Raw genomic sequence first — 13,053 nt, 5'->3', positions numbered from 1 at the left:
AAATACAGAACATGCTCAGTATGCTTTCTGAAATGCCAATAACTAACCTTATATTGAAAATAATTTTTTATTTTATCAAAAAGACAGACAAGTCAAAGTACTGGAAGACATTCAAGGCCTCTGTGATGGGTATGATTATGTCCTATATTCATACCAGGAGAAATCCGCAGGTAATATAGTAAAGAAAAATTGCCAAATCTGTTAATTTCCTTTAGCTTCACTCTGAAAATTCTACCATGAGACAGTTCTACCTCCTCTCTGAAGCAAGAAGATCATTCCAGCCTACCTTCTCCCACTCCTTGTGTTTCTCAGCCAGAGAATAAGATGAAATCATCTTCACACTGGCAGTTCTGAAGATTTAACCTTTTTTTGTTCCTTAAGTGTCCAGTCTGATGTGTCAGAAGTAGCTTTTCTCTACTGCAATGCTCCAGAGGCAAACCTCTATCCCCTTAGGCTGCACTGGGCAAGATGAATGACAGGATTAAAACACTCAAGAGTATTTTTAACAAAAGCGGTTTGAGGTCCAGTTCTACCCTACAGGCACCAGATCCTATAAACACTGAACATAAACCACAAAACAACTCTCTTATAGACATTTTTAATAACTCCTACACTCTGTATAGGAAAAATTGCTTCCCTTATTTCTTTCTGGAGATTTGACAAGTGTTTTGAGAAAGATTTGGTTCTACTGCATATTCTTCCTGAATAATTTATTCCCATTATGGACCACTGTTTTGAAGCGCTACGGTCTGAGGGGAAAGGTAACTATCAATTTTTTCAATGAAGCTTATTGAAAAATTCTCCTCAGGACCTTCTTCCCTTCCTCTGATGTATTTTTTCTTAGATTTAGACATTTTTCTTCTGATTTTTCTAAGTTAGGAATCTATGCATCCTGTTTTGGACCTTCAGTGCTAAACTTTCACTCAGATTCTTCATTATACTTCCTGGGGCTTGTTTGGAGTACCAAAGATAGTGGAAGAGAGATGGGGGTTATTCCTTAGAACTGCAAACAATGTAACTAGTCAGAGCATACAGGAAAGAGTATTTCTTTGTGGAGATCAGGCAAATGTTTTGGGCCTATCAGAGTAAAAACGAGTAAATTTAATGACAACACAGCTGCTTGAAGCTTTAGAGGAGGGATTAGATTGAGGCAGCTCCAAAGGAATGCAGCCAGTCAACTTTCCTAGTGGCATGACAATCAGTTAAGAACTTTCAAAGGAACTCTTCCCTTAAGGGGGAGAAAGAAGAAAGTTCTGACTTAGGGCTTGGCTACACTTACAAGTTGCAGCGCTGGTGGAGGCTTTCCAGCGCTGCAATTAACACCCCGTCCACACTTGCAGGGCACAACCAGCGCTGCAACTCCCTGGTTGCAGCGCTGGCTGAAAACCCATCCGGGATGGGGTATAAGGAGTGCAGCGCTGGTGACACCAGCGCTGCTCAGCAAGTGTAGACACTCACCAGCGCTTTACCTGTCCTCCAGGGAATAAGGAGCTATCCCAGAATTCCTGTTCAGCCACTCTGCACATCAGTTTGCACTCTACTGCTCTTGCCTCAGGTGACCCGCCCTTTAAATGCCCCGGGAAATTTAAAAATCTCCTTCCTGTTTGCTGCAGCCAGGTGTGGAGTGCAATCAGTTAATCAGTTACAGGTTACAGGTAACCATGCCTCCATGCGGCAAACGAGCCCCAGCATGGAGCACAGGTGAATTGCAGGACCTCATCAGTGTTTGGGGTGAGGCGTCTGTTCAGGCACAGCTGCGCTCCGGCCGTAGGAATTACGATATCTTTGAGCAGATAGCAAGGGACATGCTGGATAGGGGCCATCAACGGGACGCACTACAATGCAGGGTGAAAGTTAAAGAGCTGCGGAGTGCCTATTACAAAGCCCGCGAGGGTAATCGCAGATCCGGATCCGCCCCCACGACCTGCCGTTTTTACTTGGAGATGGACAACATACTTGGGGGTGACCCCACTGCCAATCCCAGGGTAACGATGGACACTTCTGAGCAGGCTGGGGGACAGGAGGAGGAGGAGGCTGCGGGGGGGGGAGAGGAAACCGCGAGTGAAGCTCCTGGGATGGGGGAAGAAACCGCAGATTCCCTGGAGGCATGCAGCCAGGAGCTCTTCTCAAGCCAGGAGGAAAGTACCCAATCGCAGCAGCCAGCAGTTGCAGAAGGACAAGCAGAGGAGCGGGGTACCGGTAAGCGGCTTTTATTTTCTGGGTGGAAATGTTTCTGGAGAGGAAGGGGGGTTATGGATGCATGCATGGCAGCGTCTAGATGTGGAATAGCCCGTTGATGTGGTCTATCACGTCGCGGTAATCTGCTTCAGTTATCTCCGCTAACGCTTCATCCAGAGCGTGGGCAATATGCCTGCGCAGGTTTATAGGCAGAGCCACTGTGTCCCTTGTCCCAGTGACGCGTCCGCGCCACTCTTCGGCCAGGGGGGGGGGGGACCATTTCTGAACACAGGCACGCCGCATAGGGTCCCGGGCGGAATCCACATTGCTCTAAAAGAGCCCCCCGCTGTTCCCTAGTGACTCGCAGTAGGGAAACATCTTCCAGGATTAAGTCCTGTGAAAAATGTTGGGAGACTCTTTAGTGAAGAGATAGGGAGATAAGATCACCCCTGCATCTGCATCTTCACTCAACCCCTCTAGCACTCCAGATTACCCGAAGCAACCAGCTCCCCTCTCACTCAAGCCCCTCTTCTCCCTATATAAGTAAACACTCCTCACTCACCATTTCGTGGCTTCTGTTGTGTTTTCCTTTTGGGATAAAGAATGCAAGTGAGAACTTGCAAGTGAGAACTCCCTCAGTGTAACAATTCATGTCTGGAGATAGTGGATACAATGCTGCCCGTGTTAAATGTTGTCATTTCTGTGTGTACAGTGACCTTGACTGGACTGCCCAGATGTTCAACATCACAGAGGCTTCAAAATTTGAGAAAAATTACCCGAAAGAGCAAAGAGGACATGCTGAAAACTGTTCTTCAGCACTCTGCTACAGAGAGAAAAGAATTGAAGGAGTGGCGAGAGAAAGAAAGCAGGACCCGCAAGAGAAATGCAGTGGCCAAGAGGAAAAGCACGGAGCGGCTGCTAAGCATCCTGGAGCGCCAAGCGGAGTCTATAGAGTCACTCGTTGCCATGCAAGCAGAGCACTACCGTGCTACTCCCCCACCCGCCCCGTCCTTTGTGCCTTGTGCCCCAATGTCAGCTCCAACCACCTTTCCCCAGCATCCAGGCTCTTACCACCACCAGCTGCCTCCAACACCTGTACGTTCCCCAACCAGCCCTGATACCTACCACCACCCTTACCCTCTGCATTCAACCCCCATCACCATGCAGTATATGAACCCTGAAGTGCAGGATTCATTAAACAGCAATCCAGACATGGCATATGCAAACTTGTGACTGTACAGTTCACCAACCCACACCCTTGCCCTCTTGTGTTAATGAAATGTTGTGTGTCTGTCTGTCTGTCAAGGAAGTTATTTTCTTTCAATAAAACAATTCTTGGCTTTGAAAACAGTCTTTATTATAGCAGATAGTGAAAGACACCTTAGCCCAGTAAAGAAAGAGGCACTGCAAATGATATTATTATTATGGATAATAGAATAACAGTGTAAGCAGTGCAATTCACTCCCATGCAAGGCAGCAAACATTACTGTTGGCTTTCAGCCTCAAATTCTTCCCTCAAGGCATCCCTAATCCTTGAAGCCCTGTGCTGGGCCTCTCTATTAGCCCTGCTCTCTGGCTGTGCATATTCAGCCTCCAGGACTTGAACCTCGGTGGTCCATGCCTCACTGAATGTTTCACCCTTCCCTTCACAAATATTATGGAGGGTACAGCAAGCGCTTATAACCGCGGGATGCTGCTTTCCCCAAGTCTAGCTTCCCATACAAACATCTCCAGCGAGCCTTTAAACGCCCAAAAGCACACTCCACAGTCATTCTGCACCGGCTCAGCCTGTAGTTGAACCGGTCCTTGCTCCTGTCAAGCTTCCCTGTATAGGGTTTCATGAGCCAAGGCAGTAACGGGTATGCGGGTCTCCAAGGATCACAGTGGGCATTTCGACATCCCCTACTGTGATCTTCCTGTCTGGGAAAAAAGTCCCTGCCTGCATCTTCCTGAACAGGCCACTGTTCCGAAAGATGCGTGCATCATGCACCTTTCCAGGCCAGCCTGTGTAAATGTCAATGAAACGCCCGCGGTGATCCACAAGCGCCTGGAGAACCATAGAGAAATACCCCTTACGATTAACGTACTCTGATGCCAGGTGGGGGGGGGCCAGAATAGGAATATGCGTCCCATCTATCGCCTCCACAGTTAGGGAAACCCATTTGTGCAAAGCCATCCACAATGTCCTGCACGCTCCCCGGAGTCACGGTCTTTCTTAGCAGGATGCGATTAATTGCCTTGCAAACCTGCATCAAAACGATTCCCACGGTCGACTTTCCCACACCAAACTGGTTCCCGACCGACCGGTAGCTGTCTGGATTTGCCATCTTCCAGATTGCAATAGCCACCCGCTTTTCCACCGTCAGGGCAGCTCTCAATCTTGTGTCCTTGCGCGCAGAGTGGGGCGAGCTCAGCACACAGTCCCATGAAAGTGGCTTTTCTCATACGAAAGTTCTGCAGCCACTGCTCGTCATCCCAGACTTCCATGACGATGTGATCCCACCACTCAGTGCTTGTTTCCCGAGCCCAAAGCGGCGTTCAACGGTGCTGAGCATTTCCGTGAATGCCGCAAGCACTGTAGTGTCACACGCGGCAGACAAATCCATATTGATATCATCGTCGGACTCCTCACTGTCACTTTGGAGCTGAAGGAATAGCTCGACTGCCAAACGTGTTGTGCTGGTGACACTCATCAGCAGAGTCCTCAGCAGATCGGGCTCCATTTGCCACAGAAATCGCGATTCACAGAGAGTAACAGAAAGACACTCACAATGGCGCCAAACGCTGCCGGAATGAATGCTGGGATGTGAAGCGATGCACCACGGGGCGCTGGCAAACAGGAAGCGGAATGACCCGCACACTTCCTTCCCCTTCCCACAATACTCAGCGCCAAAACGGCGCCAAAACGGGACGAGGTGTTCTGTGGGATAGCTGCCCACAATGCACCTCTCAATACAGCGCTGGAAAGTGCTGCAAGTGTGGCCACACTGCAGCGCTGGTAGCTGTCAGTGTGGCCACACTCCAGCGCTGGCCCTTACACAGCTGCATGAGCAGCGCTGTAACTCCCAGCGCTGCAACTTCTAAGTGTAGCCAAGCCCTTAGTCTTGCGGTAGAAACATTCATTTCATCTGAAGAGATGGGTTTCACCAAGGAATGGTCTGTTCACTGAATACAATCAAAGCTGGATGCTATAGTAACAGAGACAGGGATACCTTGTGAGCAGAGTGCCAAGAATAGGTCCCTTTTTCACTTAAACTCAATTTAAAAAAAAAATGAAATTATGCATATCATTCTTCTGGAAAATTGAAATAAAGATGACGTCAGGTTCACTTTCTTGTTATAGGGGCACTTTATTGCTGCTTGACATTTAGCTGTATTATTGGGCTACCAGGATGCAAACTGTTTTATTTTAGAATAATCTCTCCCACCCACCACAAGCAACTACAAACAGGTACAGCATGATATCTCGTTTCATTAAGAACCTTCATACCTGTAACCTACTTTACTCTAGATTCACCCTGGAATATAATTATAAATAAATATAAATAAACAAAAGTAAAAGGTTCTCAATCTAGAAGGTAGCACTTGGAGTTTTGGAGGATATTTAAGGAAGCTCCCAAAAGAGCTTCTCCCCAGTTTGGAGCAACACTTATTTGCCAGAATTCTTTTTCAGGAGAAGAGCATGATTTTGGGGAGCAAGGGGATATATTACAACTATACCTCTAGGGAAAAAAATCAAAATATTTGATCTCTTACAGCAATTTGGACTATCCACTATAAGCAATTTTAGCAATAGCTCCAACTGAGGCAGAGAAATAATTCTGATTATCTCCCCAATCTCCATCCTCCTGTAAATGTTTCCTGTAGGCAAGTTTCTAAATGCATAACCTATGCATATAGATTGGTCCAGGGTAGCCTAACAACTTAGAGAGATAGAGTGCTGAGAAACCCCCAACTCCCTCCTCATTTCCTAGAACTAACACCCCAAAACAAAACATTAATTTCTGTTCTTATAATTCTAAACATAAATTGATACATTATTTTCTTGCTCATCTTTGACTCCTACTACTGTGTAGCTCTAGGCTGTTCCACCAAGAAAGGAAGGATACTTACTGGAGATCTCTCTCTCTCTCTCCAGCACATTTTTTTAAGAATGCCCAAGAGTATGAAAATCATTAAAGCCATTTAAAAAATGCTCTTTGATTAGAAATAATAAAAGAATAATACATTAAGGACCAACAATACTATATAAATCACAGAAGAAGACATGATCCCTGTCACAAGTTCAGTGTGTCAATAACATACCAATTTTTTAGAAGATATCAGCCTTGAACTGCAGTTAGAATTGCTGATACTTAATTACTAATATTCCCACAATTAGATGTCACTGGGACCTTGTGCAGATTGTTAGCTTGTTCAGTCAAGCGTACCGTAAGGCACTGAAGCTATGAAATCTCACACCCATACTCGGATGACTGGCTGCACAAAATCTTGCATTGCTACTTCCTGAAGAAAAAAGTTTATATCAGAAGGCATCTGAAACCCTCTATCGCTATGGAACAATCACAATGGTGAGCCACTTATTTAGACTGAATGTCTAGCGGTTACAAATATGGTTTTTAAAAAACATTAACTGAAGTTTGAACTTGGTATATTCACATCTCCAAGATCTGTACTGTACTCTTCTGAGAGTTGGACTGTAGCTTGTGTTTACTCTTTTCCATCCTATTTTTGTTAGAGAAGCCTGTAAAGAAATGGTTGAATATGGCAACAGTTCTCAGCATGTATTTTTCCTTATATCAGTGTATGCAGAGCAGTGCTTCACAGCCTTTCTGGCATGAAGCTCCAAATAGTGATAGATCTGCACCTAGGCCCTCCACATCCTTGGCATTTTTGTTGCATCTCACCTGTTTTTAATCCATTCTCTTTCGTTTGCTGTTTGATCTTTACCTTTTATCTTTATGTTCACATCTGTTTTCTTCTTATCACTGCCTTTCTCCCACTTCTCCCCAGAAACACAGCTCAGCCATCTTCCTTTGCTCTCTGTGAAAGTTCTCTTCCCCAGTTCCCTCACTGTTTTCCTCATCTAAAGCCCTTCCCCTCTCCCCATTCCCTTACTCTAAGCCCTGGTCTACACTATGAGTTTAGGTCGAATTTAGCAGCATTAGATCAATTTAACCCTGCTCCCATCCACACGACGAAGCCATTTTTGTCGATTTAAAGGGCTCTTAAAATCAATTTCTGTACTCCTCCCCGAAGAGGGGATTATGGCTGACATCGACTCTGCTGGGTCGAATTTGGGGTAGTGTGGACGCAATTTGACAGTATTGGCCTCCGGGAGCTATCCCGGGCTACCTTGGCAGTTATCCTCCCATTTGTGTGACAAATTAATAAAGAATGCATGAATTTGAAACAACAATGATTTTATTGCCTCTGCAAGCGGAGATCAAAGGGGGAAGGGAAGGGAAGGGCAGTCGGCTTACAGGGAAGTAGAGTGAACCAAGGGGGTGGGTTTTCATAAAGGAGAAACTAATAAAACTTTCACACCTTAGCCTGGCCAGTCATGAAACTGGTTTTCAAAGCTTCTCTGATGCGCAGCGCGCCCTGCTGTGCGCCACCCTGGTGTCTGGCTGCACATAATCAGCAGCCAGGCGATTTGCCTCAACTGCCCACACTGCCATAAACGTCTCCCCCTTACTCTCACAGATATTATGGAGCACACAGCAAGCAGGAATAACGGTGGGAATATTGGTTTAGCTGAGGTCTAACCGAGTCAGTAAACTGCACCAGCGAGCTTTTAAACGTCCAAAGGCGCATTCTACCACCATTATGCACTTGCTCAGCCTTTAGTTGAATTGCTCCTTACTACTGTCCAGGCTTCATGAGCCATGGGAGCAAGGGTAGGTGCGAAAGCATGGTGCTGCCAACTGAGAGAGCAGCCTGAGGCAGAAGCCTCCAGCTGGAATGATATTCCAGGCAGGACTGAAAATCCATGAGACGAAACTTAAAGAAGAGAATGACCTAGAGTCATTCCCATTTTTGTCCAGGCTCCCCCAACCAACTTCACCAAGGCTGCCCAGGAGCACTCATGTCTGCCCAGGTGCCTCCAACCAACCTAACCGAGGTTGGCCAGGAGCACCCACGGGACGACGATGACGGTTAGCAGTCATATTGCACCCTCTGCCATCCGCAAGGCAAGGCAAGGCAAGGCAAGGGGATGCTGCTGTGTAGCACTGCAGTACCGGGTGACCAGATGAGAGGAAGAAAATATCGGGACACATGGGGGAGAGCGAGCTACTGGCGAAGCAAAAAAAAAAAAAAAAAAAAGGAGTGCGAAATATCGGGACACTCCCAATTTTATCAGGACGTCTGGTCACCCTAACCATGTCTGTCAGCAGCACCCAGGAGACATACGGTGACAGTGAGCTGAGCGGGCTCCATGCTTGCTGTGGTATGTTGTCTGCACGGGTAACCCAGGAAAAAAGGCAAGAAACTATTTTTTGCTGTCACTTTCATGGAGGGAGAGAGGGGGGCCTGACAACATGTACCCAGAACCACCCGTGACAATGTTTTTGCCCCATTAGGCATTGGGAGCTCAACCCAGAATTCCAATGGGCAACAGAGACTGCGGAAACTGTGGGATAGCTGCCACAGTGCAACGCTCTGAAAGTCAATTCTAGTCTCAGTACTGTGGACGCACACCGCCGACTTAATGAGCTTAGTGGGGACACACACAATCGACTGTATCAAACAGATTTCTAAAAAATCGACTTCTATTAAATTGACCTAATTTCATGCATCCGACAAAGTGGGTGTTCACCCACGGAAGCTCATGCTCCAGTACGTCTGTTAGTCTATAAGGTGCCACAGGACTCTTTGCTGCTTTTACAGATCCAGACTAACACGGCTACCCCTCTGATACTAATTTCGTAGACATACCCTATGTTCTCTCTCTCCTACCTTCCTTCCCTCTCTTCTAGTTCCCTGCCTTATTTTCTTCTTAACTCACTGCCATGGTTTTGCTCTCTTTTCCTCCTCTCTTCCCAGTACATAGTTGTCAACCTTCACATATATTGCCAAGTACAAGTCTCTTAAGGTCTGATAATACACCATTGAAATCAAGAAGAATTTTGCTATTGACTTCAGTGGAATCATGGCCTTAGTAATGGGATAATGGACAGTTCTGTAAGCATTCTTTGAAACAAGAGAAAAAACAACCAGAGGAAAAACACCCTAATCTCACCAGACTTCAAATAAAAACCACCCAGTGGCCCCTAAACCACCAGCCAATTTGAAGACAGTCTTAAAATAAAATCACACAGCTCTCCTTCCAACACTACTTGACCCTTCTGCTTCGAGTGACTGACCTCTTTTTGCCTATACTGAGAAAGGTAGCTCTCTCTCAACTGCATCCATCCTCACTCACCCATCAAGATGACCTTCACACAGTTCTAGAGGCAGCCATCAGGGGTCAGAGCTAGGAACCAGCTGCCTCCAGCCAAAAAAGCAGCAGTCAGAGAGTAGGTCATTGAACACCTTCCATCCATGCATTCCTGGGACATTGACCAGGACAGCAGTTTACTGGGATAGGTTTACAAAGCCTGCTCTTTTTTTAGACAGTCCTGGGCTATTGGAAGGTATGCTAGTAGTTTTCCTTCTTCCCACCACCTATCAGACAAATCCACACAAGGAGATAAAGGGGCAGAAAAAAAAAGGTATACCAGGTGGAGAACTGTACAAAGAGAAAATTTTTAAAAAGCAGGTGAAAAGAGGCAGGTAGTTTAACATAGCTACTGGCCACTCTCTGGTTTCAGCCTCCCATATAGAGAGCACTTTTGTAATGGGAGCAAGCGTCTGGTAATGTTCTACCTCTCTTCCCCCGTCCCCTCCCCCCAATATTTACCTCTTCTCTAGCTACTATGCACACACACCCCTCCACAATTCTCACAGTAGTCTATCAGTGACAGGTGTGAGAAAAAGATCAGCCCTTGCAACTCAGAGCCTCCTTTATTTTTTTCCACCCACCAATGCTACAGGCATAAACTGCCAATATTTTAACAAGAGGCTCTCAAAACTTGTCTCCCTCATCCTGTGAGAAACCCTGTGCATGAAGGGTCTCTGACTTCATAGAAAGGTATGAGGGATTTGGGAGTCTTTTTTATAGATTAAGAGATTCTAAAGCCAGAAGGGACCATTGTGATCATCTAGTCTGACCTCCTGTCTAACACAGGCCATTGAAATTCTTCAAAATTCCCAGAGCATATCTTTTAGAAAAACATCCAGTCGATTTTAAAATTGCCAATGATGGGGAATCCACCATGACCCTTGGTAAATTTTTCTAGCTTCAGCTTCTAGCCATTGGATTGTGCTATACCTTTCTCTGCTAGATTGAAGAGCCTATTATCAAATATTTGTTCCCCATGTAGGTGCTTACAGGCTGTAATCAAGTCACCCCTTATCTATTTGGTTTAACAAAGAGAAGTTTAAGAGCTCCTCGAGTCTATTACTATAAGGCAGGTTTTCTAAACCTTTAATCGCTCTCATGGCTCTTCTCTGAACTCTCCAATTCATCAACATCCTTCTTGAACTGTGGGACTACAACTGGATACAATATAGATTCCCTTGTTTATGCATCAGTCCTTTTGCCACCAGGAGTTCAGCTAATCATCCACTATAATCCCCAAATCATTTTCAGAGTCATCGCTTCTGTGGATAGAGTCCCCCAGCCTATAAATATGGCCTACATTCTTTGAGCCTAGATGTATACATTTACATCTAGTCGTATTAAAATGCATATTGATAGCTTACTTCCAGTTTACCAAGCGATCCAGGATCACACTATATCAGTGACCCATCCTCTTCATTATTTAGCACAATCCCAATTTGTGTGTCATCTGCAAACTTTATCAGTAATAATTTTATGTTTTCTTCCACATCATTAATAAAAATGTTAAAAAGCATAGGGCCAAGAACTGATTCCTGTAAGACCCCACTAGAAACCCAGCCTTTTGATGACAATTCCCCATTAGCAACTGCACTTTGAGACCCATCAGTCAGCCATGTTTTAATCCATTTAATGTGTGCTATGTTAATTTTATATAGTTCTAGTTTTAGAAATCAAAATAATGTTAGGTACCAAGTCAAATGCCTTACAGAAGTTTAAGTATATTATATCAACACTATCATTAACCAAACTTGTAATTTCATCAGAAAAAAAAAAAGATATCAGGTTAGTTTGACAGGATCTGTCTTCCATAAACACATGTTGATTGGCATTAATTAATCAAGACCCATATCAGACCCTCCATTATCTTTCCTCTGATTGATGTCTGACACTCAGGCCTATGATTACCTGTGTCACCCATTTACCCTTTTTTTGAGGCACAACTTGAGCTTTCTTCCAGTCTTCTGGAATTTCCCCAGTATTCCAAGATGGGGGGGAGGGGGGAGGGGAATCGACATTAACAGTCTACCAGGGTCCTCAGCCACCTCCGTTAAAATTCTTGGATGAAAATTATTTGGACCCGCTGATTTAAAAACATCCAACTTTAGTAGCTTCTGTTTAATATATTTTTGAGATACTAGTAGAATGGAAAGAATGTTGTCAAATTATGATGTCATCTGTATTTTGCCACCAACCACCATGCATTGGTTCTTGCTATGTCTCACAGCAAACCGACTACCTGGAACGCATCATGTTCCTTACAGTTCTTCTTTCAGCTCTGCAAATACTAGAGGATCATGAGTGCTTGCAACACTCATGAAAATAGTGCAGAGCTGTGCAGGCTCCATGCTTCTGTCAGAGATGGGAGACAGCAACAAGTCCCATGCAGCTTGGTGAGAAATTGGATATAGGTGCAAAAATTATGGAATAGAGATATTATGGGATGGAGAACACTGCAGTATGGGAAGTTCACTCCTTGCTAACCAGTCACACCTGCAAGACTCGGTTCTGCCGCACCATGTATTGCCAAAACTAACCAAAAGACAGTGTGCTGAACAGTGGTGGGTTGCACACTAGGATACCTACCTATCCATGACGCACTACACAGTGCATCAACACAAGCACTCCTGGTGTCCAGCGCTGATGCGAGGAGCCAAGTGTGCACATGCACAAGTGATACATCAGCATACAGCCATTGCAATTAGTGTAACTTGCATCAGAAAAACTTTCTAGTGTAGATGTGGTCTCAGATTTACAGTGATAAGTGTAGTATGAACAGACACACTGTCACTGACCTGTATATGACCTTGAGCAAGTCAACTCTATGCCTCAATTTCCCCTATCTGTAAAGTAGAGATGTAATTTACCCATCTTTGTAAAGCACTTTGATAACTTCATATGAAAAATGTACTAATTCTTGTTTTTTTTGTCTTGAGGGAATTTATTAATTGTTCTTTTCTCCTACCTGTGCCTCAATATTACATTCCCTTCCCAGGCCTGACTCTCAATCCTAGTACACAGGCACATTTTTTAAAACAAAAAGACTAAATTATTAAATTACTGGCAACATAAGGACATATCTAGAGCTTTGATGATCTAGGCAGAAATGTGGGAAGAATCTCTCCAGAACTTACTTTCCACTCTCACTTTGCTGCAGTTGCCATCTCTCTAATTCCCCTCTACCATTGAACAAGATTTCAAGATATCTGATAAATAGTGAGTTGTCCCATTCAATCAGTACAGCCATATCAAGAGTCAGTCAAGTTCAACAAGTCATTAAAAGTTCTAAGACATGAGTAGCTTTTGATACGCATGTATTGACTTAAATATCTGATGAGACCCCATTAGACATTTCCTTCTTCTACCACATGAGCTCAGATTAAAAAAAAACACTGTCAAAAGTGTAGTGAGAATCCTTAACTGAAGCTAAT

The 13,053-nt window shown here is 44.7% G+C and overlaps 1 protein-coding gene across 20 annotated transcripts in view; it reads right to left on the bottom strand.

The window, feature by feature from the left end:
• The window catches only part of WASF1 (WASP family member 1), a 189,569-nt gene that overhangs the window by 154,122 nt on the left and 22,394 nt on the right, over window positions 1-13,053 (bottom strand). Inside the window, exon 1 of one of the 20 annotated variants that reach the window (XM_039528364.1) lies at window positions 287-394. The exons of the other annotated variants lie outside the window; for them this stretch is intronic. The gene's annotated coding sequence lies outside the window, so the exon portion shown is untranslated. Of the gene's footprint in view, window positions 1-286; window positions 395-13,053 lie in introns of those variants that run through there. 20 annotated transcript variants of the gene reach the window in all.

Source organism: Mauremys reevesii, linkage group 3 (genome assembly GCF_016161935.1).
Source record: "Mauremys reevesii isolate NIE-2019 linkage group 3, ASM1616193v1, whole genome shotgun sequence".
NCBI classification, from domain to species: Eukaryota; Metazoa; Chordata; order Testudines; family Geoemydidae; genus Mauremys; species Mauremys reevesii.
Note: the sequence above shows the minus strand (reverse complement) of the source record. Positions and strands in the feature narration are given on the sequence as shown.